The sequence below is a fragment of the Triturus cristatus genome, chromosome 5_1 (genome assembly GCF_964204655.1).
Source record: "Triturus cristatus chromosome 5_1, aTriCri1.1, whole genome shotgun sequence".
Classification (NCBI taxonomy): Eukaryota; Metazoa; Chordata; class Amphibia; order Caudata; family Salamandridae; genus Triturus; species Triturus cristatus.
Window position 1 is genome coordinate 337527561 of NC_140587.1, and position 27305 is coordinate 337554865.

The following is a 27305-nucleotide window of genomic DNA, read 5'->3' on the forward strand; positions in this document are numbered from 1 at the left end:
AGGATCTAATATCCCTAAAATACTGTTCGAATTGATTCGAAATATTAGACATAAACACTGATTTTTTTCTTTCTTCTGTGCTCATTCCTTTTCAGTGGGCAGAGCTGGTCAAGCACCATCACAGCAGGACTAGGGACTCACAACCAGATCCTCAACTGCAAGGCAGGCATGAATACTGTCCATCACCAGAGAAGAGGAGGAACCTGAGATCAGCAGGGAGAGTGTGCCCTCTGGGGTCCAAACACACTCATTGATCAAAAGACTCCAGTCGTAAGCTTTGGGTATGGAGTTGGACATGACCAGCTAGTATGAGGCAAACATCATGCCTCCTCGAGTCCTTGAGTAAGAACTTACTGGCACATGCATCAACATCTTATTATTGGTTAGGAAGGGATTAGACTGCCAGATTGAAGAGAAAAAGGCAGATAGTAAGGGTAGGTGGTTGATAGTGAATATCAGGATCGCTGGCCTATTATACAATGTTATTGGGTACTATGGCCCAAATCAAGATGACATAGGTTCATTGGACGAGTTAGCTAAGGAGATGATGACTTTTTCGGGTTTTGTAGTTTTTGCTGGAGATTTTAATACAGTACTTGATCCTAGGCTAGATCGGTCAGCGACCAGCAGAGCTCATGTAAACAGTAAAATGGCCTCTAAAGTAAGATGCTTGATGGAGCAATTTGGCTTGTTTGATGTATGGCGACTGAGGGCAGGTCAGAATGTCGGATATACTTTTTTTAATAAAAAATACCGTCATAAATCTAGAATAGATTACTTCTTACTAGATGCAAGACTATTGGGCAAAGTAAAAGGAAGTATACATGTTGGAGTACATTTATCTGACCACTCGGCCGTCGTTTTAGAGCTGGTGACCGGAATTCGCGAATCAGAGTCAGTATGGAGGCTGGATCGCACAATTTTATATGATCAGGTGGCAATGCAGTCTCTACAGCAGGAACTTGAAATCTTTATTGAACAAAATTTGGGCACGGCTAGGTTGGACATTGTTTGGGAAACGACTAAGGCTTTTTTGCGAGGTAGATTAGGTGCGATTGGTGCTAGTAAAAGAAGGAAATATTTCTCTGAGGTTGAAAGTTTAGAACAAGAAATTAGACAGGGTGAAGCAGCTATGGTCGACAGGGATAGTTCACAAAAGGATGAGATTATTCAAAAACTGTTGGACCTGAAAGAGAAATTAACCTATGTTCTCAACATTCGGGTAAAAGAGAAATGGGAAGCTAGTAGATTAGCCCATTTTCAATATGGCGAGGGAACAAGTAAATTACTTGCCTGGAAAGCTAGGACAGATAGGATCAGGAATATAATTAAAGAAGTGAAAGTAGAACCATCAGGTGATATAGTGACAGAGACCAAGGATATTGTGGACGCCTTTTTTAATTATTATGTAGAGGTATATAGGGAAGATTTGCTCCACGATTTGAAAGCGATAGACGAGTGGTTAAAATTTTTACAACCTTTGACTGATGATCTACAAAATATGTTGGATCAAGAGATTTATCAAGGGGAACTAGACCTGGTTATTAAATTAGCGAAGAAGGGCAAGGCACCAGGTCCAGATGGTCTTCCGGTGGAGGTGTATAAAGTTCTATCTAGCAGCTTATCCCCGTTATTATTAAAGGTATTTAATGGGGTTTTTCAAGGTAATGTAGAGCTTCCTGCCTCTTGGAATCAAGCTAACATTATTGTTATCCCTAAACCTGGGAAATCACCAAGGTATATGGATTCATACAGACCAATTTCACTTTTAAATAGTGATTATAAACTTTATGCAAAAATTTTAGCAGATAGGTTGGCTAAGGTGATCCCCAGTATAGTTCATAAAGATCAGAAGGGGTTTATTAAAGGCAGGTTTCTTAAGGAATTAACTTTTTCTCTAATAACAAGCATTGATGTTGTGATTGATCGAAAGCTTCCTTTGGCGATTATTGCTTTAGATGCCGCTAAGGCTTTTGATCGTGTTAATTGGACTTTTTTGAAGGCTGTAATCATGCCCCTTAGGTTGGGGAAAAACTTTAGCCAATCTTTACTATCTTTATATCAATCTCCTACCTCAAGAGTATTAGTGAATGGAGTTCTAACCAAAAGTATTAAGGTAATGAGGGGAACGAGGCAAGGCTGTCCCCTATCCCCTCTTTTGTTCGACCTATACATTGAACCGTTAGCCTGTAGAATTAGGGAGACAGATGACATTCCTTCTTTTAGATTTCAGGGCTGGATTAGAAAGATTGGGCTTTATGCCGACGATATAGTTATTTTAACATCAGACTTGAACCAAGCATTGCCTATGATAGAAACAATCACAAATAATTTTGGATTGGTTTCAGGTTATCGATTGAACACTGATAAAACGGATATTATGTCTTGGAACCTGGCAACAGATTCTATAACTACGAAAAAACAGATTAGATATTTGGGTGTTCAAATAACACAGGATATCTCACAAATTGCAATAATTAACTTGGCAAAAATTAGGAAAGATATTTCCATTCTAATGAAAGGCTGGAGCCATCTCCCACTCACTATTTTTGGTCGAGTTAATTTGATTAAGATGGTAGTGCTGCCTAAGTTAACTTTTTTATTTGATTCTATTCCTTTGATGTTTGAGAAAAAGGGGTTGGCAAGGCTGCAAAGTGAGATTGGGTTATTTATTTGGTCTTCTAAGGGGTCTAGGCTATCATGGAAGAAGATTAGGAGGAAACATATTAAGGGAGGACTGGCAGCTCCGGACTTTCAAATTTATTCTTGGGCTTTTTTGCTTAAAAATTATAGAATGCTGTTGGGAACTCCAGGTAGCTCAGTGATAGGGGAACTACTTTCGATCTTGTTAAGTATTGAGGGGGTCAAACAGGTTGGCTTTATGTACAAATTTTCCGACCCAAAATTTTTCAAAAAAGTTAGATTGAAGGTTTTAAGGGACCTGGCTATGGTTTGGTATCGGGTTAGACGAGCCACAAATATTCCCTACTTTAGCGTGAATGCACCAATCTGGGAAACTCCGGGCGCCCCAAGCTGGTGAGATGACGCATTGGCAAAGACTTTAAAATCAGAAGGCCCCCAGAAATGGGGGGAGTTGTTTGTTGATGGATATCTGTTGCCATGGTCTGAATGCGATTTATGTTGGGGTTCTAAGTTTTCTAAATTTAAATATCTCCAGATTCAAAGTTGGGCTATTGGGAAAAACCATCTTATTGGACGCCATAATGACTTTGAGGAGAAATTGGCCTCGGAAGGTTGCTTTAAAAAAGAAGTGGCCATGTGGTATTGGGCTATAATTGAACTGGAAGATGGACCCTTTCTACTGCCGGAAATTCTCTGGGGAGAGAGCTTGCCGAGGATTGCGACAGAAGATCAATAGCAAGTAACTATGTTGATACTATATAAATTGGTGAAACCTGCGAATTTAAGAAGAAATCACTTGTTCACTCTCCACAGGGCTTATTGGTCTCCAAAACGGCTGGCAAAATTTAAAGATGGCGGTAATGTAAGATGCCCTAAATGTCACAGTTTAAATGAAGACGATATCCACATGTTCGTAACATGTCCAGCGATCAAGATTTTTTGGGACGCTGTAAGTAACTGTCTGTCAGTTATTCTCAAGCAAAAGATTGAGGTAAGCCCTGAAAATATTATTACAGGTAGATTGGATCTACAAGCTAAGGGCTTGGATGACTGTACAAAGTTGGTGTTCTACGCTATATTGTTGGCCAGCAGGGAAATTTGTAAACTTTGGGTTTCTCCTGACCCCCCTACTGATTTGATGTGGATTAGAGCTATGAGAGACATTGGCAAACTGGACATGGTAGTTCCCCTGAAAAAGAAGCATAGATTTTGGTTGTTATTTTTTGATCATTATGGGTGATGGGTTGGGTAAGGTTTTCTTTAGATTTGAATAATTGTAATGATGGAAATCCAGTCCTATGATTAAGTTGCTTCTTTATCTTCTGGAGAATTTTTGCTTGGAAGGTTTGAGTGAGGATCTTGTATCTTCTCTCCTTCTGCTTTCCGTCTAGCAAGTCTCTTGAATTATAAGATAAACTACACCCTAGGGCGGTACAAAGAAAGAACGGGTGGAAAGCGGCACATGAGGACAAAATAAAAAAAAAACAATTAAAAAAAAAAAACAATGCCATTTGTGATTCCTTATTAGCGAAAAATAAGGATTCGCTAATAAGGAATAGCAAAAGGCTATGCAAGTAGAAATCGCTTAAAAAATAGCGATTTCTAAACATTCCTTAATTGTGACTCGCTAATTGCAACTCGCAATTAAGGAAGACTTAAGGAATACCTCCCCATTCATTCCTATGGGCCTAGAGGCCCATAGGAATGAATGGGAAGAAATTCTCAATTTGCGATTCTCAATTAGAGACTCGCAAATTGAGAATGCAATTTCAAGGGTGTCAGGGTGTCAAAAGGACACCCTGTTACACCCCAGAAATCTGCATATGAGTACATCTTGGGGCATGTGTGTATGTAAAATGGAACTTTGAAAAACGCACTTTAGTGCATTTTTCAAAGTTTTTGCAAATTACCATGAAGATCAACTTCATGGTAATTTGCTCCCCCTATTAGTGAAATCGCTAGTTTTTTTACTTTAATGCATTGCATTTAAGGAATCTCAATTTGCGATTCCTTAAATGCAATGGCAATTTGAGTAATCACAATTTAGAGATTACTTAAATTGCGAGTTTTGCATTTGGGATGATGCATCCCAAATGCAAAAATACCGGTCACAAAGGGGCAGATTCTGAGAATCTGCCTGTTTGCGACCAGTTTTTGCTTTGATGCATGTGGACCTTAGTGTGGTGCTATGAGTCTCGTAGATTGTGGCGCATTCTAATTCCCTAAATACATAATTTCACCATCCATTCAGGGACACACAGGAGTCTGTTCAGAATCAACTTTGTGCTGAACTTGGCTAATCTCCTCCCCGCTTCTGTGAGATCTGACATATGCCCAGGGGCATCTCTGATAATTCCACTCTCTGGGTGATGGAGGACCTCGTTCAGGCCACAAAACTTTACTTTTTGGAAGCAACAGTTGACTCATCATTGAAATTGTGGGAAGCCTATAAGGCTGTGATAAATAGACAGGGCCTTTCCTTGATAGTAGGCCATAAGAAGAACAGATGGGTCATGTTGGAGACTCTAGAGGGTGACATTTTCAAGTTGGTGGCACAGTTGATGCTCCAGGACCACACGGGTGTCAAACACGCACTGAGTTAAATGGAATTTGTTCCGGGGAACGGGTATGGGAAATTGAAAGATTGGCAATTGCCGAAGCTTTTGCCTCCTACTATTCTCAGCTTTACTCCCTATCTCAGTCCGTGACAGTGGAGGAATCCTGTTAATTGTTAGAGGACATAGCACTTCCCTCCCTTATGGAGGATGACAATACCCTCATGCAGTGAGATATCACCGAAAAAGAACTAGTTCATTCAATTAACGAACTGAACTCCAGTAAGGCAGTCGGCCTTAATGGGATGCCCATCAAACTTTACAAACTCATGAAACAAAAACTTGCCACATACTTATTTAAGAAGCTCAGGGAGAGCAGGGATCTGGAGATTCTTCTGAGAGACCAGCAAGTGGCTACTATAGTAGTCATATAAAAGGAGGGTAAACCACCAGTTGAATGTGTGTGTACAGACCGATATTGCCCCTCATTACCGAGGTAAACTTTCTGGCCAAACTCCTGGCCTCCCGATTAATACACGTTATTGGCAGCCTGGCCCACCTGGACCAATCTGGCTTCATGCCAGGGTGCAGCACTGCGCTCAACCTGCTGAGAATGCAATAGGTGCAGGGTCAGACACGCAAAATTTGAGAAGATGCCATAGTCCTTCCACATAATGCCCGCTTGGCATTTGATATTGTCGAGTGGCCATACCTCTTTGAAGTACTGACTAAAATGGGGTTTTGCCCCAAGTTCTTGGGGTGGGTCCAGCTCCTCTACACTGAGCTCCTTGCCCAGGTCTCGGTAAATGGGGTTGACTTCCCGGGTCTTTGACTTGCAATGCGGTACCCTCCAGGGTTGCCCACTTTTCCCTCTCCTCTTTGCCCTAATGCTGGAGGTGCTTGCTCTTCGCTCCAGATGGATCCCCTGCTTTGAGGACTTTGTTTGACTAACCAGTGAGAAGACAGGATTTCCCTCTTTGCTGATGACGTCTTGCTGTGTGTGTCAAATCCCAAGTACTCATTGGACAGAATAATGCATATACTCATCCTCTTTGGCAGCTACTTGGGATACATGATCAATTGGATGAAATTGCGACTATATGCTTTGCATGATCCAGCGCCCGTGCTGCCTAAGGTGTGTGATGTCCGAGTGGTTACCGAGAGTTTCAAATACCCAGGAATATTAGTCACTACCGATGCTGACCATTTTTATGATAGGAATCTCATGCCACCCCCAGGGAAATTAAGAAGTAATGTACAGCAATGGAGATCCCTCCCTCTGTCTTTGCTCAGCAGAGCAGCGCTCTTTAAGATGATGGCTCTGCCTGCTTCATATATGCACTGCATAATGCCCCATACCCTTTCCCGGTGGCCTGCTTCAAGGCTATTGACTCCACACTTCACACACTGCTGTGGGATGGGTAGCGTATAGTCCTAACAATGGTTCAAGAAGCAATTTGCATCAAAATATAATACTCACAACCAATTCCAGGTTTCAAACAGAACAAATGGTAAATAGAAAACTAAACAAAAAAACTATAAAAAGAAAGAAGGAAAAGAGGAGAAACCCATATGCAAAATGATTCTAGAAAATTATGACAAATTGATTGCATTTTCTGAACACTAAAACAATTGAGACACTGGCGCTCAATACAATGTGCTGGTACAAAAACAGTGTATATTACAAACCAAACAAGTGGCAAACAAAAAAATACACGTCACAAAGAGGAAACAACATAAAACAAAATGATGTGTCCTTCATTAGTTTTATGGCCACATATGCGTCAACGGCGTTTCGACCTCTGTAAAATGACATGGTCATCATCAGGACTGGAATTCCATTGAGCGTCCCAAAGATTCTGTATGATATAAAACATATGGGTCAAACATTAAAAGTAAGCTCCTTCAATAAGAAAAAGGCCTACAAGAAGAAAGGAAGTTAGGAGCTGATAAAAGTGAAAAGTAAAAAAGAGAGAATCTAAATTTAGGAGAGACATATGGTGTAAAGAAAAATTCCAAAGAATTCAAAGTGAAGAACTTTCCAAGGAACTGTTTACCACACCCAGAGAGAAGTGAAAAGTGAAAAAAAGGGAAAAATGGAAAAAATACCATCACCAAAGTGTCGATAACAAATGTGAAAACATCACCTATTTCAGGGAATGGTCCAACCCTATATTATTTGCATGGGATGAAATGGTGTTCCGAAATCTACACTGAAATGAAAAAGTAATTATAGAACCGTTTCTGTCTATTAATCAAAAATACAAAAACAATCCTAATATATCGACTACTTACTTCAAACGAAAGATGGGCGGACGTAATGTAAAACCGTCGAAGGATATAGATAATTTCAAACTGGCTGCATCAATCCATACAGTTTAGCAGATCATATCAGGTAGCAGGTGAACAAATCACCGGTGTGCTTCAATGCCACAATGGGTTCCAAAAATTAAAAAACAAGGAGACATATCCTGAGTATATAGAAATTCGGCATGAATATATAATCCCGATTGAAAGCATCTATATGTATATATAGAAGTCTTTTTGATATAACAGACACGTCTATATGAGTACTTCAGTATGTGGGATGGGGAGCAGCATGCATAGCGCTTAACAAGCTTACGAGGGGGGGTACGGCTGTGGAATAGCACTACCTGATTTCAAAAAGTACTACTGGGCAGCCCAACTCTTGACCATCAATTAGTGGGTAGACCTCCCGGCAGATGAGCTGGCACTTTGCATGGACTGATTAGCCTTACAACAAAGAGATATTTGTGTGCCCTGTACTCTACTTCATGATTCTTGAATTTTCAGAGCCCCACTACTGTTACCATCACACAGCACTCTTGATGACCACATGTTACATAAGCCGACACCCCTCACATATCGCATAACTTATTAACAACACCCCGGACTCCTTCATACAGTTGTGGGATAAATGGGCCTTGGATTTGGGTGGAATGAATGATAATGAGTGGCCTGAGGCCCTGTCCTCACAGAAAGAAGTAGCAATCAAGGCTGGGTTTCATTTGGTGCAGCTCAAAATACTGCACAGGTCCTACTTTGCCTGCACCAAATGGGTAGGGCAGCAGATGAGGGCTGCCACCGAAAATGTGGTCAGAGAGGTACCTCTTTCTTTATCATATGGAAATGCCTTGATGTGCACCGCTCATGAGAAGCAGTCATGAAAGGTATGAACCTGGTGAGGCGGTGCCTTTCACAGCTAAATGGTGCCTGCTCAATATCTGGGATGCCACTGGCCTTAACTGCCTGGACCAGACCTAGATGACACTGAGTCTGGCAATAGCCACGCAAAATATTGCCCTCCACTGGGGGGCAGAGGTGGCACCATGTCTGAGGGACTGGAAGAAAGAGATGGGCTGATGCATAGTTGTCCTACCAAATGGGGGAACATTGGTGGGAAATGCAATGAGTACCTCGGCATCTATGTGCCTCCCTTTCAATGGAGAGTGAGGCTGGACCTAACCATTGAATATGTATTTCCTACTATTGGGCCGGGGGGGAGAGGGAGGGAATATATCCAGTGTGTATTTCAAATTAGTGGATGTTTGCTTATTCCAAACAATGATAAGATGTGGTGGGTTAACCAGTTTTCTTGCCTAAAAAATCTTTAAAAAAAGAACTTCCTGTGGTGCCCACAGCATAGGCCCCACCATCATCTGAGCCCGCAACACCTTCCTTAACTCTATAGGCCCTCATGCCATTGGTGCCTCAAGCTACATCCCCCGCTCAATCTTCTTCTCCTCATCCAAGTGCCCAGATCAAGAATAGCAGTCAAGAGACACTTTTAACTCTGACACCTCTGAGCCCTGACAAGTTCCCCACTGCCTTCCACCTGATTAAATTAGAGTGACTGCTCTCAAGAGGGCCGTGAAGCCAATCCAAGAGGGTTATTTATATGAGGATATTCTGAGTGCTTGGTAACTGATCAGCTTTAAAATGTATGTACCCTCATGCCCTCCCTAACACACCCCACCTCCCGTAGTCTTAGTTCATCTGTTTTACATCCCCATTATGCCTGTGCACCGAATTTCCCATGAAGTGTTCAGTCGTGAAATGGTCAACCATCCTACATCCACCTCTAGCTATTATATAAATGTTGTAGTGATTCAGAATGATTGCCAGGAGCTTTGGCATCTAAGCTGGGAACAAGACTCTGACATCGCCCCATAGCTTAGGGCTCTAACTTTATTATCTTTTTGGACTTTACACTTTCTTTAGACTATTAGGTTTTATCTTTTAAGGACTGATTATTATAGACTTCTTTTTATATATATAAAATGGTATTCCCCATTCTATATAGACTAAATTACTGACATGCCCCAATGTGTTTTTCTAAGATGCCCCCCTAGTGTTGAAAAAGTCTACTAAAAGCAACATTAAGTACCATTTTGCCCAAATTCCAAAGAGAGTATTTATTGTCTTTAAATATCGAAATGTATTATTTTTTTAATACAAAGACATTTTAAATAATATTACTAGTGTTATGTAACTGTTTCTATATTCAATAGATGCTTTTTCACATCAACTTTACAACTTTACAAAGAATAAAATGGAAAACACTTCAAATGTCAAGAGGTAATGGACAATTATAGGTCATAGTAGACGTTTATTCACAGGTAGTTTCACAAATTATGCATACAACTGTTATTTTATGTTCTGGGGGTGTGTTGTGGTTACTGGTTACAGTAGAAAACGTCATATTTGACATTATGGTTGAGTGTTTAATGTAAGGTACTGGTTGTGAGTTTTGTTGTGATTCTACTTGTGATGATGCTTGTGTTGGGGTGGCTGAGTTGGTGATAGTGATCTCCAGCTGGACACCGATCAACACCGATCAAGACCAAAGACACTGCCTCGAACATGAAAGGCTTCCACTCAGGAGCCCCCACCAACCCCTGCCCTCCTCACATCTACTGCAGAGCTGCGGCCGCCATCGCACCCGAACTGCAACCCACCATCAACACCACCTTCAAAACGGGCACCTTCCCAGAAGACTGGAAGCACACAGAAGTCAGACCCTTACTCAATCAGCCGACAGCTGAGACCACCGACCTCAAGAACTACTGACCCATCTTGCTCCTCCCCTTCACGGCCAAAGTTGCAGAGAAAACAGTCAACAGGGAACTGACACGATTCATCAAAGAAACGCTGTCCTCGACCCATCCCAATCCAGATTCCGAAGCAACCACAGCACCAAGACCACCCTACTCACCATCACAGATGACATCCCCACCCTCCTGGACCAAGGCCACTCCACAGCCCCCATCCTACTCGACTGATCAGCATCCTTCAACACCGTCTCTCATTGCACACTAGTCGCCAGCCTCCAAGACGCTGGCATGCAAGTAACAGCCCTGGACTGGATCCGATCATTTCTCACCTGAAGAAGTCAAATAATCAGACTACCACCCTTTCGTTCCGATCCTATGAAAACCACCTGTGGGTTCCCACAGGGATCTTCACCGAGCCCAACCCTCTTCAACATCTACATGGACCCCCTCGAAGCCATCCTCCGACAACAAAGCCTCAGCATCTTATCCTACGCCGACGACACCCAGCTCATCCTCTCCCTCACCAGAGACCCCACCACTGCCAAACTCAACTTCCAGAAAGGAATGCAAGACATCACAGTCTGGATGACCAACAGCTGCCTGAAGCTCAATGCCGAGAAGACAGAAGACTTCATCCTTGGAACCAACCCTTCAGCATGGGACAACACTTGGTGGTCGACTGCCCCCGGAAGTCCGCCTACTGCCGCAGACCACGCCATAAACCTCTGCATCGTACTCGACTCATCACTCACCATGAGCCGACAGGTCAACGCTGTCACCTCCAGCTGCTTCGACACCCTCCGCATCCTTTGCAAGACCTTCAAATGGATCCCCCCTGAGTCAAGGAAGACAGTCACCCACTCATTCATCACCAGCATACTGGATTATGGAAAAGCACTTAACACCGGCATTAACAAGTCCCTACTCCGCAAACTCCAGACAATACAGAACACCGCCGCCAGAATCCCCCAGTATGAACATATCAGCCAACACCTACGGAGACTCCACTGGCTCCCCATGGGGAAAAGAATCACCTTCAAAATCCTCACTCACGTCTACAAAGGTCTACACAATAACGGACCCAAATGCTTCAACGACAAAACCAACTTCCACGTACCCAAAAGAAACGTCCGATCTTCCAACCTCGCACTGGCTGAAACCCTGCGCATCCACAGAGCCAGAGCAGGTGGAAGATCCTTCTCTCACATTGCAGCCAAGACATGGAATGAGCTACCAACAGACATCAGACACGCCCCCTCCCTGAACACCTTCAGGAAGGCTCTCAAGACCTGGTTCTTCGGCTAACAGATCTGCAGAACCCCCCCTCAGTGCCTTGAGACCCTCACAGTGAGTAGCATGCTTAAAATGCCACTGATTGATTGATTGATTGATTGATTGATTGATTGATTGATTGATTGATTGATTGATTGATTGATTGATTGATTGATTGATTGATTGATTGATTGATTGATTGGTGAGGTTGATGGTGGCCCTGAAAATCGTAATTTGCATTTGTTAGTTATTAACTATATCACCTTCATCGTCAAAACAGGTTGCTTTGTACTGTTTTGCCACAGAGTACAAAGATGTTTTTGGTGCATCATTGAGATGTTTTGATAAAATTTCACAAAGTCATCTAGAACATGGATATGCTTTTCAGCCATCTGAGGGAGTCTCTTATAGTGGTCCACAGTCTTATGGAGAAGTGCTCCCATTGCATGAATGTCCCACCACACTCTGGGCTGCTATTGGAAACATTATCATCCCAGGGGACACGATTTAGCCATGCCAAATCACCTCACATCTTTGCCAGCAGGTTTTCGATCATCTAGAGGGATGACTTCTAGGAGGTTGTTTGGGGGATGAGGAAGGGGAGAGAGTTGTTTCTCACTAGCTTTGTTCTCTCCCTCAGATGATTGAGAGAAGACAAGGATGTACCTGCATGGGAGGAGTATATAGTGGATTCTACATCGGCACCTGTAAGGTGAGGGCTGCGGTGCTGAGACTGGGGTAGGTGAGAAAAGCATCCATTGTTGCTTACTTAATGACATGAGACTTGCAATCTTCAGGAGTGATTTTGGAGGAAGGCTTCTGCTCGACTGCGATTTTGTTTTGTTTTTAACTGAGGTCTTCTGTGTGGGAGCAACAATGTCCTCTGCTCCTCCTTTAGTTCCTTAACCTCCCTGACCATCTCCTCCTTTTCCTCCTCTTTTTCTTCTTGAGCAGTGTTTGTCACTGAGATAGTTACATAAAAATAAGAACATAATTTACAAAAGAGTATAAAAACAGCACAGGGGGTTGGTGAGACCCCGAAGATGGTGAACTCTACTACAAGGCCTCTCTTCCCGACTGCCACAATAGCGCTAGCAGGAATTTGAGCATGTCCTGCCAGTCAGAAGATCTCTGGGGTGCCTCAGGTGATGGGGGAGCTGTTTGCCTTGAGCCAATGTCAAAAATATTGATGGTTTGCAATGAACAGGCTGCCTGGCAGTTGCACTGTTGCACACGAGTGCCGTGCCTCAGGCCTAGAGAACATGGGTGGCATTGAACATGTGCATGGTCTGAGCCTTGCTAGGCATATAAGGAGGCAGTTCTCCTCTTCCTGGATGCTGAAAAAGCATTCACAAGGGTAGACTAGAGCACAATGAAGGCAACGATTTACAGGATAGACCTAAGGGCCCACTTCCAGGGTTGGAGGACAGCTAGCATAGCATAGCAATACAAAGAAGCACACACTAGGACTGCATCTTATTTCCGCTTTGTTCCGCTAGATACCTAGAGCCCTTGCTACAAATGCCCCATCAAACTGAAGCAATTCTGAGTATTCCATTCAGTGGCACCACTTACAAAGTTTTAGCCTTCTCCGACAACATTTTGATTTATCTCATAGCCCTCGATATTTTAACAAGCTCTTATGGGATTGCTACATCATTACCACTGAGTGGTCTGAGAGGTGGGACTTAAAATAAATCTAAGCAAATCTGTAGTTCCTGCGCTTCCAGATTGACAATTGCTAAAAGACATCCTACAAAAAGAGACCCCTTTCCAATGGTCACCTTTGGGGCTCCCTAATCTGGGATTCTATATCACACTCAACCTTTATGAATGTGCTAGGAGTAGTTTCAAACTCCTATGCTAAAATGTCTATCCTTCCTAAAATCCTTTATGTCTTTCAAAATCTCCCTCTCACACTCACACTCACAAGCCAGGAACGATCCTAGCTTCAGGCAGTTTGAGACAGCTTTATCTGGAAAGGGAAGAAGCTAAGGCATCAGAAATGTGTTTCTAGGGCAAAAACTAAATGGGGCGGAGTAGGGATACCGAATATACGTCTTTACTATTAAGCAGCTCAATGGAGGTATGTCATAGAGTGGCTCAGAGAAACATTGGAAAAAGTGTGGTGCTCTTTAAATCAAAGCTCTATGACAGGCCTTTGGCAGCGGTTTTATGGATCCCTAAAATACACAGATGCTGTAATTTGTACATCTCCCCCATTCTTGGAGTCACATCACACACTTGGGATCGTCAAACCAAACATAAGGGTTTCATGACACACTCTTTACCTATAACCCCAGAAGTGGGTAATCCTGATATTCCCCCCAGGACTAGACCGGCCCTTTTTCTGCTGCAGGGAGGGCGCAACTGACATCGCAACTTTTAAAAATAAGGCTACTTTAAGAATGTTTGAGGACATCAAGTCCACATTCCAGATGGGGGAAGATTTCACTACTTTCAACTCCATCATGGGACCTCACACCCTGCCATCAAGGAGGCAGCTTGCCCCCATTGAGATTTTCCTCTAAACCTTCACTTCTACTAGGCTCTTCATCTTGAGATTGTACATCTTACTTATCGAATCCCCTGCAAACCTCAATCAGCACCAGCATAAAAGAAATAAAGGGAATAGATTTCATTACTGATAAGGCCTTGGTTTTTGTTGAAACGCCCCTTGAATGGCATTTACCCATTACACTCCATACAGGGAGAGTGGCAAAGCAAATAATATTTGACCTGTGGTGTAAGGTACCGATAGGTCCCCAAAGACTGCGGGCTATAGGCCTATTAGACTTGGATCTTCTATACAGCGATAGATCTTAGTGTCCGTCCTTATCTACTTGTTAACACAGTAATACGTCCCAGGACAATCCCCATATTACATGTGGGTGGGGGGGATACTTCTGTTATACTTTTTTGTTCTTTTTACTGTTTCTTTCTTAGCCCTTTGGTGAGTTGTGTAACTTAAAACTAATAAAATACAATTGAAAGATGAAAAATGCACAAACACTCACTATTTTTCACAGAAATAGAACAACTGAAAGAAAATCTGCTGAATTTGACCAAGAAAGGCCATAAGGAATGTTAAAAAAATACCAACTACCTTCTCAGGTTACAAAATATTAAAACAATAACTATGTAACCTAACAATTTAAAAATGCAAATATATAATAACATTAAAAAAACTCTATATTTTATCTCTCCTTAGGGATTAAAAAAATACTTCAACAAAAAGAAAGCACTGCACACTCACTGAATAATCAGACTTCACACCTGGAAAAAAGCACATTCAAAGTAAGTTAAAAAACAAACTTATAAACATAAAAAAAATCTTATAGGTTAAAATTGAAACAAAAACCCAGCCATCCCTAAAACAAACCAAGCCTGTATGTTTAAAATATAACTGAAAAAACATTTTGCCTCGGAAGAAAAAAAAGTCCACCTGAACCAAAACTTGATGACTTCAAAGAAAAACGTAAAAAAATGAACCGGAACTTTAATTAACAGCACACATGTGAGAATAAAATACAAAACGATTGAAAGAATGTTTTAATTTTCATTACATAAGAAAACCAAATCAATATTTCTAAAATTATATTTAATTTTATAATTAAACCATTTCCAGACAGAATGGCAGAAAGAGCAACATATATCAAATCATAGAAAAGCTTTATTGCATGGGATACACATGCAACCAGGAAAGTGCTAGCACTGAGAATGTATTAAATACTGATGAAATGCTTGTTATGAGAGGACTACAACCCAAAAATATACAGTTGGAATAGTCATTTTATTTGGTTCATTATCCAGCACTTTCCCTGAGTTTAGTTGGTTTTGGAGTTGGAGTAGTAATTTCATTTTTTGTGTTTATTATCCGAAACTTTTCCTGAGTTTAGTTGGTTTTGAAGTTGGAATAGTATTTTTTTATGGTTTGTTGCCCAACGCTTTACCTGAGTTTAGTTGGTTTTGGAGTTGGAATAGTAATTTTTGGGGTTTTATTATCCAGCACTTTCCTTGAGTTTAGTTGGTTTTGGAGTTAGAATAGTAATTTTGTTTGGTTTATAACCGAGCACTTTTCCTGAGTGTAGTTGGTTTTGGAGTTAGAATAGTAATTTTTTGGGGTTTATTGTCCAGCACTTTACCTGAGTTTAGTTGGTTTTGGAGTTGGAATAGTAATTTTTTTTGGTTTATTATCCAGCACTTTCCCTGAGTTTAGTTGGTTTTGGAGTTGGAATAGTAATTTTTTGGGGTTTATTATCCAGCAGTTTCTGAGTTTAGTTGGTTTTGGAGTTGGGAATAGTAAATATTTATGGTTTATTACATACTTCTATATATTTTTTAGAGTTTATATGTATATTGAAACAAAAAAGGAGACGTATGTTAGTTTTTATTTTTAACGTTTTTATTTGCAAACATATGTATTTTATTTTGTTGTTCACAATTAAATTGTTTTTATTTGGTTGTGTTAAACAATTTTTGAAAATATTTAAAAACATTTGCAAAATGAAAAATATATTTTTACATACATATTATTTTAACAGTTTTGAAAAATGGTAAATTTTTCTGAAGGATAGTACTGTAATAGTAAAGTATATATATTTTCAGTTCTTTCATTATAAATGTTTTGATTTTCATTATTTATAATTTTGGATTAAAAAAACATTTTAGTACATTTTTTTACATGTTTTTGGAATACATTTTATATCATTTTAATTTTGTTGTAAAATTATATAATATGTATTTTACAAAGGTATATTTTGTACATTTTGTTTTTATTATTTACTATATTAAATGTTATTATTAAAAAAAAATGTTACAAACATTTTTTTATATCTTATATTTTTTTATTAACCATTGTTATATTGGTAGCAGATTTACAATAGTCTTATTGTAAGTTTATAATTTGAAGGTGAGTACATTAACCAAAAATACATTTTAATATACATTAAATATTATATTTTTGGGACATTTTTAAACATTGAAAAGAATGTACAGTAAATAAAATAATACATTACATTTTATGGATTTTTTATTATTTCTACATTCTTGTCTATGGGGAGTTAATATTTTTTTCATTTGTACTACGCTGCCATTGTTTTCCTTTTTTCACTTTTCTGTCTATCTTTTTCATTTTTAGGTCATTTTGCAAGACAGAACCTCGCAGTAGGGAGCTGTGTTTCGTTGGTTAAGGTATGTTTGATTTAATTTACTTTTAAGGTAGTTTAGGGTAGGGGCGAGGAAGTAGTAGTCTAGATAGATTTGTTAGGGCATTAATTATTGGCTTTTGGTGTAGTTAGGTGTTGTTTTGATAGTTTAGTGTTTTATGTGTTTGACGTAGTGTTTGAAGAGAAGTAGAGTGTTATGCAGTGTTAGGTATGTGTTGTGTAATTATTTTATGTTGTATTTAGTGTTGATATTAATATGTGTTTGTCTGTATATGGTATAGTGGGAGGGTGTTCTTTGTTTTTTCCTTTATAAGTTTCCAGTTTTGTGACAAAGCGTTTCTTTTTTTAAAAAAAAGAAAAATGTACTTTGTTTCTTTGAAGCAAGTTACTTTTTAACATTTATTTTTATTTTTCAGGTTTGTTGGAGCGTTTCTTTTTTAAAGCTAATTTTTGTGCTTTAGAGGGTTTCGATATTGAGAGAATTGCGTTGTTGCAGCCTTTTTTTGACAGTTGTATTTTTGCATTTTTTGGCGGCTTTTTTTTCTGATGGATTTGTTTTTTGATTATTCTTTTTTTGTTGCTGTTGGTGGCAAAGAAAATAATTTTTTTTTCATGACTGTTATTTATTGTCATGAAGAATGAATTTCTCATCTTTGTGGGTGACAGTGTATTCCGGTAAGATTTTTATTCCTGCAAACATTTGGGGGGTGGGTGGTGTTTAAGCAGTTGCTCTTTTAGTTCTGGCTATTAATCTTTTTAGAGTTGGAATGGATGGTAGTTGTCCTGTGACATGTTCAGGAACCCTAGTTAATACGTTTTTTAGTATTTGGCTAGTGGTTTGTTGGGATCTGCTACTTGCTTCTCTGATGGTTTCTAGAGCATCTCTGACCTCAATTTCTGTCACATTGGGGGGAGGGTTGCATTCCCTGAACTTAACTACAATTGACTGATTTGCATATGGCTGGGTCTGAACTGGGGATTAGCAACGATGCCGCCACAGAGCTGTGCGATTCCATAGACACACCCAAAGCTCAACTTTCAACTGGATATAGTAAGTCTCCACCCATGAGCATTTCAAACCACACCTTAAATAAGTTATTTGAGTTTCACTCTGGCTTTGTTTGCAAGGTAGGAATTTTTAAAGTAAAGATGTCTTCTGCTGGTGAAAGGATAGAAGAGGAACGGCAGGAGGAAAACAAAGAAAACTTGCCACCTTCAAAAAAGTCCTCCCACGTTTGCACATTTTTCTCAAAACCTTCAGGAGAAAAGAATGTGACTGCTAAAAGTGTGCAATGCAACATATGCAGCCGGAATCTTTCAAGGAGTACAGCAGCCAACAAATATTCACATGGAAAATTCTCTCAAAACCATCCATATGAAGACGTATGAAAAGCTGATGAGAGAGAAGGAAAGTGGTGCCGCATCAACTTCAGCAGCTGGAACATCTGTGGGACCCTTACCACCTGACCAAGTGGTTACCATCCCTGGTGTCTCAGCAAAACTACAACAAATAATGACTCATTGTAGCAAATGCCACATGCCAGTTGGACTGAAAATGTCATCCGTTGCCCAGTTCATGGATGCTGTGAACAACCACAATTGTAAATATGTTTTTCACCTCACTGTTTCACCCTCCATTCCTGTTAAAGACTGAAGCAAGTTGCTTCTTCCAAGTTGCCTTCCCTTACTCCTTTAACTGCTCTTAATTTTTTCCTTACATAAAGAAAAGCCCCCAAAAATATAAAACTTCTTTTGTGTGCAAATCACCCCTCCAAAAAATTGGTTCTTTTCAGAAACACTTAGAGGTCCAGTTGAATGGCGGGTGGAAAAGTACCCCGACCGCCATGGAAGCGGCACCGTGGGAAAACCGACGGTCAAATTAGGATCAACCGCCCAAAAAAAAACAACCGCGGCACAACGAGGCCAAGAAAAAATGCCCGTAGCGGGCGGAGATGGCCAAAATCAGTCTGTGGCGGTCGGATCCGCGGCGGAAAAACACCAACCCGACGCAAGTATAGCGGCGACACCGCAACGGAAATTAGGATATCCCCGACTGTCCCGCGGTACGTACCGCTGTCTCGAACCGCCGCGCTCGCACAATGGGATGAACGGGAGAGCCAGCGGAAGAGCTGAAGCACAGCCACTGTGGCGGACGATCCGTAAAAAATATGGCGGACGAAGCAAAAAACCCACAAGAATGCCAAAAAGTGCACACAGAAAACTAGTCATGCCCCCCAAATACACAAAACACACCCCAATGACACAACCACATGGCAAAAAGAAAAATACAAATCCCAGGACAACACACCTGTCAGCAACACCCCAATTGGACACACCCACATAGCTGAGTATAAAAACAGCCCCTTCCCTGACCACAATCCTTTGCAATACTCCAGGAGAGAAGGGACACATACCCCAGCTGACAGGAGACGCAAAGGACACAACATCACTAGCCACACCACACACAGCACCACCACCACCTCCACACCTGCACAACTAACACCTCTGCACAACACACATCATACACAGCACAACCACGACCACCACTCACACTCCTGCACCCACAACCTCTTTGCACACCACACACCATGGCCACACAGAAAATGTCCAAATTCACTGAGAGTGAGTTGAAGGTTATGGTAGATGAGATAGTCAGAGTGGAACCACAGCTTTTTGGTACCCTGGTACAACAGACACCATTTGCCACAAGGACACAGATGTGGGCAAGGATAGTCCAAAGGGTCAATGCAGTAGGGACCACCCCAAGATCAAAAAAGGAGATCATGAAGCGTTGGCATGATCTGAAGAGGGTGGTCAAGGAGAGGAGGAGCAAGAACCGTGAGCTGGCTCAGAGGACTGGCGGTGGCCCTCCCATTCCACCAATACCATTCACATAATGGGAGGAGAAGGTGCTTGCCATACTGCATCCAGAGAGTCTCACAGGAGTAGCCGGGGGAATGGAGGCTGGTAAGTACAAACAAATGACTACTGCCACTCTGCTATGTACTGTCTTGCACAACTACAAAGCCTAGGACACATACCATCCATCTGCACCACACACTCACAAAAACATGGCTCACAGATCCAACAGTCACCCACTCCCATTCACCCCAAACATAGCTACCAACATAACCATGGGGGCATGTGTACAGGCAGACAGCACTACAGCTCCGACCAGGCCCCCTTGCCCACAGCATCAGCAAGATGGATCCCTCCCACCACCCCACCGAGAAGCATGTGTCAGCCATTACATCATCCTCATCAAACTTACAGGTAGGTAGCCATCTTCACCGTGAGGGTGTTTGTGGGTGGGAGGCCTGCATTTCTACTCCCACCATGCCCCCTGTCCCACAGCCTAGCAAGAGGGATCCCTCCCCCACCCCACCCAGAAACATGTGTCAGCCATTACACAACCCACATCAAACTCACAGGTAGGTAGCCATCTTCCCTGGGAGGGTGTCTGGGGGTGGGGGGCCTGCACCACTACTCCCACCATGCCCCTTGTCCCACAGCCTAGCAAGATGGATCCCTCCCACCACCCCACCCAGAAGCATGTGTCAGCCATTACACAAACAACATCAAACTCACAGGTAGGTAGCCATCTTCCCTGGGAGGGTGGCTGGGGTGGGGGGCCTGCACCACTACTCCCACCATGTCCCCTGTCCCACAGCCTAGCAAGATGGATCCCTCCCACCACCCCACCCAGAAGTATGTGTCAGCCATTACACAACCCACAAAAAACTCACAGGTAGGTAGCCATCTTCCCTGGGAGGGTGTCTGGGGGTGGGGGTCCTGCACCACTACTCTCACCATGCCCCCTGTCCCACAGCCTAGCAAGATGGATCCCTCCCACTACCCTACCCAGAAGCATGTGTCAGCCATTACACAACCCACATCCAACTCACAGGTAGGTAGCCATCTTCCCTGGGAGGGTATCTGGGGGTGGGGGGCCTGCACCACTACTCCCACCATGCCCCCTGTCCCACAGCCTAGCAAGATGGATCCCTCCCCCACCCCACCCAGAAGCATGTGTCAGCCATTACATCACCCTCATCAAACTTACAGGGAGGTAGCCATCTGCACAGTGAGGGTGTTTGTGGGTGGGAGGCCTGCACTACTACTCCCACCATTCCCTCTGTCCCACACCTGAGCAGGATGGAGCACTCCCCCACCCACAAGCAGTTGGAAGCCATTGCAGTACACCAAACAAACTTAGAGGTAAGTAGCCAGTACGTGCACCCACCCATTTGTCACAAATTAAATGGTGCCATATGACAACACAAGCCCTCTCATTGCACAAAGAGGCATACCTACCCCATTGCCAAGCACAGTGTGCACACAGGTAAGCTAAGGAAACTGTCACAGCTACCAAAGTGTGACACACCAATGCACAAGTAGAAGAAAGTCAGGGCACAGTCATGCACAGCACCTAGTTACATGTGCATCACCATGGGGCAAGTGCAACAAGTACCATTTGAAAAGTATGAAAGCATGTGTGGTGGTACAAATCAAGATATGCACATGACAGGACAAAGGGATGCAGGAGATGACAATGGCCAGTCCATGGCCAGATGTCACATCTGCCAGGTCAGACAAATAAACAATGATTTCTCAAATAAACACATGCTGTGCCAGGCCCTAGATGTTAGCAAGTCCCTGTAATCCTTAATTGTGCACAGGTCGCATGGTATGCCTTGACACTTCACACCATGGCTGTACCACTGCATCATGTCAGGAAGCATAGTAGTGCACATAGTCAACAATGTGATGATCTGTCAATTGTGCAGGGTAAAAAAAGTGAATGACACGCAGCTAACACAAAGCTTGCCGGGTGCACTACAATGACCATTTCCCATCTGACCCCGAGGTGACCAAGAACTCACTGCAGAGGACAACACCAGCAACCTGCAGAGCCAGTCTCCCCCCCGGTACATGGACTTTCGGATGTTGACTCCCAGGATTCCATGGACGATGAGCTTGAGGCCGGCCCATCTGGTGTGCCAGGAAGCAACAGGTCCCAGGACCCCATTGTCCCCCCCACCACATCTGCGCCAACAACAACTTCACAGCAGAGTTCTGCTGTCACGGCCTGTGCGGCCACTGCCACCACCACCACTACCCCCACCAGTGCTGCCTGCAACACCCTCCCTGTCCCAGAGGGTGACCAGCACACACCCCGACGGAGGAGGGCAGGGAGAGGATGCGGGTGCCCACAGTGGTGAGGCAACAGGTCTGTGGCAGTAGGGCAGGTGGGAGGGGCAGGGTCACCCACGGACACCGGGAGGCTGGGACCCAATCCCTGGAACACATCACCAGAGTCCTGGGCGCATACGAAAAGGCCCAGGGACGAACGGGCCAGTCGGACGAACTGTTGCATGAGCTCATCCTGCTGATGAGGTCCATCGACACCTGCATGGGACAAATCGTGGACCACTTGGGCCAGCAAGTGGCGGTACTGAGGGACAGGCATGCATCTCAGACAACACTTTCACCTCTCTCTGGTGGGCCGCACGATGACAGTTCACCATCCTCCCCTGCGCCCACAGAGAGGGGTGAGTCCTCAGACCCCACTGGCCCTGCAGCAAACCCCCCTTCAAACGATGAAGGTGCCGTCCTAAGAAGACCCTGGGAGAATCTGGAGGCCAAGCACCTGCCAGACGCCAGTCACGGAGCCAGCCATGATGGCAACCCTTTCCACCACTGCATTGACTTTTTGGACTGTCCTTCCCCACACTGCTGGATGGCTGTGTGTGCCCCTGTAGTCCATCTCAGTGTGAGCCCAGCTGGCCTGCACAGTCCCCGCCTACAACGACAAGGACAACTCACTTAACTTACAGAGTATGACATCAGTCTTTTCACACTGCACTCCAGCTATGGTCCATCTCAGCAATGTAGTTTGCACACAACTGCCCTTGTGAATGGCATTTTGTATTTGTGAGATCATGTCCCTCTATGTCACCACCATGACACATTCATCTATTCACACGACAGAGACATTGATGGCTGCGCAGTCTTGGACACAGTGAGTTCACCCCAAAACACAGGTTGACATGTGATGTATGTGTTGCTCAAGCCAACAATGGACTGGAGATGTGGGCAGGCTATATGGGTGTTTCAGTGCTGGCATCCTGCATGTGTGTGAGATGTGCAGGGACTGTGTTCCCCCTCACACCTGCATGCTTTAACACCAGCTTTTCCCATGCAGTTGTCCCATGTGAGCTGTACTATAGTCTCTGATTGACCTATTGTTGGAATGTGATGATTTTGTACCTTGCTGCTATACTGATAGATGTCGGTACATGACACTGTGTCACTGATCATTTCCCCCTCTTGTCTCCCATGTCTGCAGCTCAAGGTACACCAGCGTAAGGCCATGTGGAGGGCCATTGCAGCGAAGGTGCGAGCTCTGGGGGTCTCAAACCGACCGCACACCCACTGCCACAAGAGATGGGATGACATCAGCCGGCTGGCAAAGAATGTGGCGGAGATGACCTTGGGGCTGCTTCCTCGCACTGGGCGTCTGGCACGGTGCAGCATGACACCACTAATGGGGCACATCTTGGCAGTGACACAGCCTGAGCTGGACGCACGCTTGAAGAAGCATCAGCAGCAAGCCAGGGGTGAGCATTTGGGGACTCTGACTTTGGCTGGGAGTGGCTGCATGTGTACAGAGCCTGTGCCAGCCCTGGCCTATGTGATGTTGGTAGTGTGATGCTGTGGCATGTAAGTGGATGCTGGCCTGGGTGCCGGTGGCAGGCATTTGCCCTACCTGTACTTACAAAGGTGATTTGGATGCTGTGCCTTCACATTACATTCTGAGTTGTGCTCTTCAGGTTTCTTCTGCATTGGGGTAGTCTTGGGAATCCCATGGGAGGGAACGGCAGTGTGCCCGATCTGACTGTGCGTACATCAATGCGTCCATTGCATGCACCCATACTGGGGAGGCCTACACATCTTACAGCAATGTGCAGCATTATATTGTCCCCAAGGTATGACATGGTGGGTGGCATGGGCCAAAGTCCATTGTGGACTGTCATGTTGTAGTCTGGGTCTGTGTTTTCCCCTCCTGTTCCATCCAGTTCTGTCATTGGCAACACGTAGTGTGCTTCCATCATATCCTTAGGTGTGCTCAGAGCTAGTTGTGTGTCTGTTTGAACAGAGCCACAAGCAGGGTGTTTTGCTGTGTGGTCATCACATGGCTTACTCATGCCTGAGTTTCCAGTTTCCACGCACTGCTTGAGTCTATATAGTGAGTTGGCACGATGTGATTGCACAGGGTGGTGTGCAACATGTATATTTGGTCAACCTTTGTCATGCATTGCTTGCATATGTTTGTTCTGTTGCTGCCACTGACCTGACCCTACATCTCTCTCTCTCATGCAGCATCACCTGTGGTCACGGAGGGACAGGAGACGGACACCAGTGGGGGTGAAACTAGCACAACAGTTGCCCAGGAGCCCACTGACACAGATGTCACCAGCGCCTCAGAGGGGGACAGGAGTCTGCTGGAGGATTCCCAGCCTGAGACGCAAAGCACCACATCATCCGATACCAGCTGTGATGCATCCATGTTGGAGGGCACAGAGAACGAGGACTCTGCATCAACTTCCACCACATAGCGGCCATTGCCCACCCTCCCAGCCACTTCCTCTGTTGCTGCCCATGTCTGCCTCAGTAAAAGGGAAAGAGTGTCCTTCACCTCTGGCACCGCTGCCCCTGTCCCTCCTGCGGCCATCAGTGCTGAGTCTGTGGACCTTTTGCGCCAGCTGTGTGTAGGCCAGCCAGCTCTCCTCAATGCCTTCATTGACCATGAAAAGAAATTGGCCTAGGTGGTTGCTTTCATGGAGAGCGCACATTCCGATGTGGGTGGGCTGCACCAGACAGTCCAGGCTTTGTCATCAACAGTGATGTCTGCCCTGCAACAGGCACATACTCACAGTCCAGCTCCGGTCCCTTTGTCCACCCCCCTGGCAGTGGCCACATCTGACGATAGTGACCACAGTCCACATACATCAAAGTCACGATACAGCACACGAAGCACACAGCAGCAGCAACCCAAGCGGTCTCGGGCACAGACACCATCCCAACAGAAGACCAAAGCCACCCCAGAGCGCAGGGAGAAAAGCCCGTCAGGCAACACCAGTGAACAAAAAGCAAAGCAGCAGACCTAAGGCACACATGCCTCAGTGACATCCCCATCCAAGGACTCTCCAGCATCGCGCAATGATAATCGTACAGTGTCTGTGCCCACCAAGGAGGTGGTGCATGCCAAGGGTACACCTAGGAAGGGCTCCAAGGCACAATCACCAACCACCTTGACTCCCATTCCAAGCCCAGTGAAGCAGGGGCCGGAGGGCACTGTAGGGGTAACACCTAGTAAACAGGGGAAGGGGGGCAGAGGCGAAGCCAGGCAAAGCATTCCGCTGGGTCCAGCACATCACCAGAGGGGCTGCCAGTGCCTGCACCTGCTGCAGCTGTGGTGGTGAGTGTGCCTGTTGTGCCCACACCACTTCCCATTGATCCAAAGTCAGGCAAGCCATTTAGGATCCCCAAGAAGTGGAAGGACACCCTTCCACAATCTCCCAGCCACACCGTGTCTCCCGTTTGCATGACTCCACCTCCATGTGCCACTAGACCACCTGGTCCAAGCAGCCCTCCGGCTTGCCAAGCCACTGATAGCTCTAACTCAGCTGTTCCGCTCTCTCCCCCATCAAGTGCCCCGACAGTCCCCGAGACACAGCCAGCTCCGAGTCTGCCTGACAGCCAAGTCTGAGTGGTAGTCACCCTCACACACTTGTCTCTCACACAGGTGGGCCTGCACTGCACATTGTTGCCCCCTGACTGTGTTGCTGACCATGGAAAGGTCGCACACATTACCTGTGCAGCTTCTCACGGACATACTCTGCACCCTGAACTGGCCACTGGCCTTGTGTTTTGCCCCCTGCCTGTGCAGCTTCTCATGGACTCAGTCTGCACTTTGTCCTGACCACTGCCTTGACGTTCACTGCTGTGTGCCCCCTGCCTGTGCAGCTTCTCATGGAATCAGTCTGCACATTGTCCTGCCCACTGGCATTGTCGTTCACTGCTGTGTGCCCCCTGCCTGTGCAGCTTCTCATGGACTCAGTCTGCACTTTGTCCTGCCCACTGGCCTTGTCGTTCACTTCTGTGTGCCCCCTGCCTGTGCAGCTTCTCATGGACATGCTCTGCATCTGGTGCCATGCTCTTCTCTTCTCATGGTACCTAACTGTGCAATATGTAAATAAAAACAGTTGCTCCTGTTGTCTATTTTGTCAGTGTCCTAACTGAAAAAAGTTATTTTGCTGTGTGTAAAGGGTTTACTGGGCCACATGTTCTGTGTGGCGCATCAACATAGTCAATTTTTGGGCTCACTTACTCTATTTTTTTCAGGGGTGACAGGGTCTTCAGTTCTTCTTGACCCAGATACTTGTGGTGGCAATGGTGTTAATTTCGAATGGTTAGCAGTAGTCATTTACTTCATTAGTTCATGGTGGCTATATTTTACACATGTTGGGGGGTTTCTGCACACAGTATTGCAGGCAGGCTGTCCAGGGTCATCATGTGTGTGTGTTCTTCCTATATGTGTGCCCAGTGGTGTATGTGTGTGGTCATCCTGTGATGGCCAGTCATCCTAGTCCCATGGCTTACTTTCCATTTGTGCTCTTGGATGGCCAGGTAGTGTGCAATGTGAAGGGGGTGAGTTTGTGGGGAGTGTTAATGTGTACATGCCTCTGCAATGTCAACTACACACATGTGTCACCCACGAGTTGTGTGCCTGTTGTTTTGATTGTTCATCCCTGTGGATGTGGTTGTATGCCCATGTGTGAGTTGTATGTTGTGCACTGTGCAGTGTGTTGGTGTGTCCTTGCAGGTCTGTCTGACTCCTACTTGTTGTTTTTGTCACTTGTGAGTATACAGAGAGGGGGAACAACCTTTACAACGCAACTTTTACAACGCACTACACTTACAACGCAATTTTTACAACGCAACATCCACTACAACGCATTCCATTACATCGCATGACACTACAACGCATTTTTAAAAACTACCTTTACAACGCATTCCATTACATCGCATACTACCTTTACAACGCATACCATTACAACGCATAATATTACACTACACTATCCAACACTTACCCTACTGTTGCACCCCCTGGAGTTAGAATAGTAATTTTTACCCCTATACTATCCAACACTTACCCTACTGTTGCACCCCCTGGAGTTAGAATAGTAATTTTTACCCCTATACTATCCAAAACTTACCTTAAATGCAATGTAATATTATGCATTGTAATTGTATGCGTTGTAAGGGTAGTATGCGTTGTAATGGAATGCGTTGTAAAGGTAGTTTTAAAAAATGCGTTGTAGTGTCATGCGATGTAATGGAATGCGTTGTACTGGATGTTGCGTTGTAAAAATTGCGTTGTAAGTGCATGCGTTGTAAAAGTATGTGTTGTAACGTCATACATCCTACAGAGAGTGTTACTGGCAAGTCAGTGTTGTGTTTTGTTGCACATCCATGTGTCTGGGGGCTGTTTGTGGGGACTGTGCAGACCTGCTGCTTCACACTGC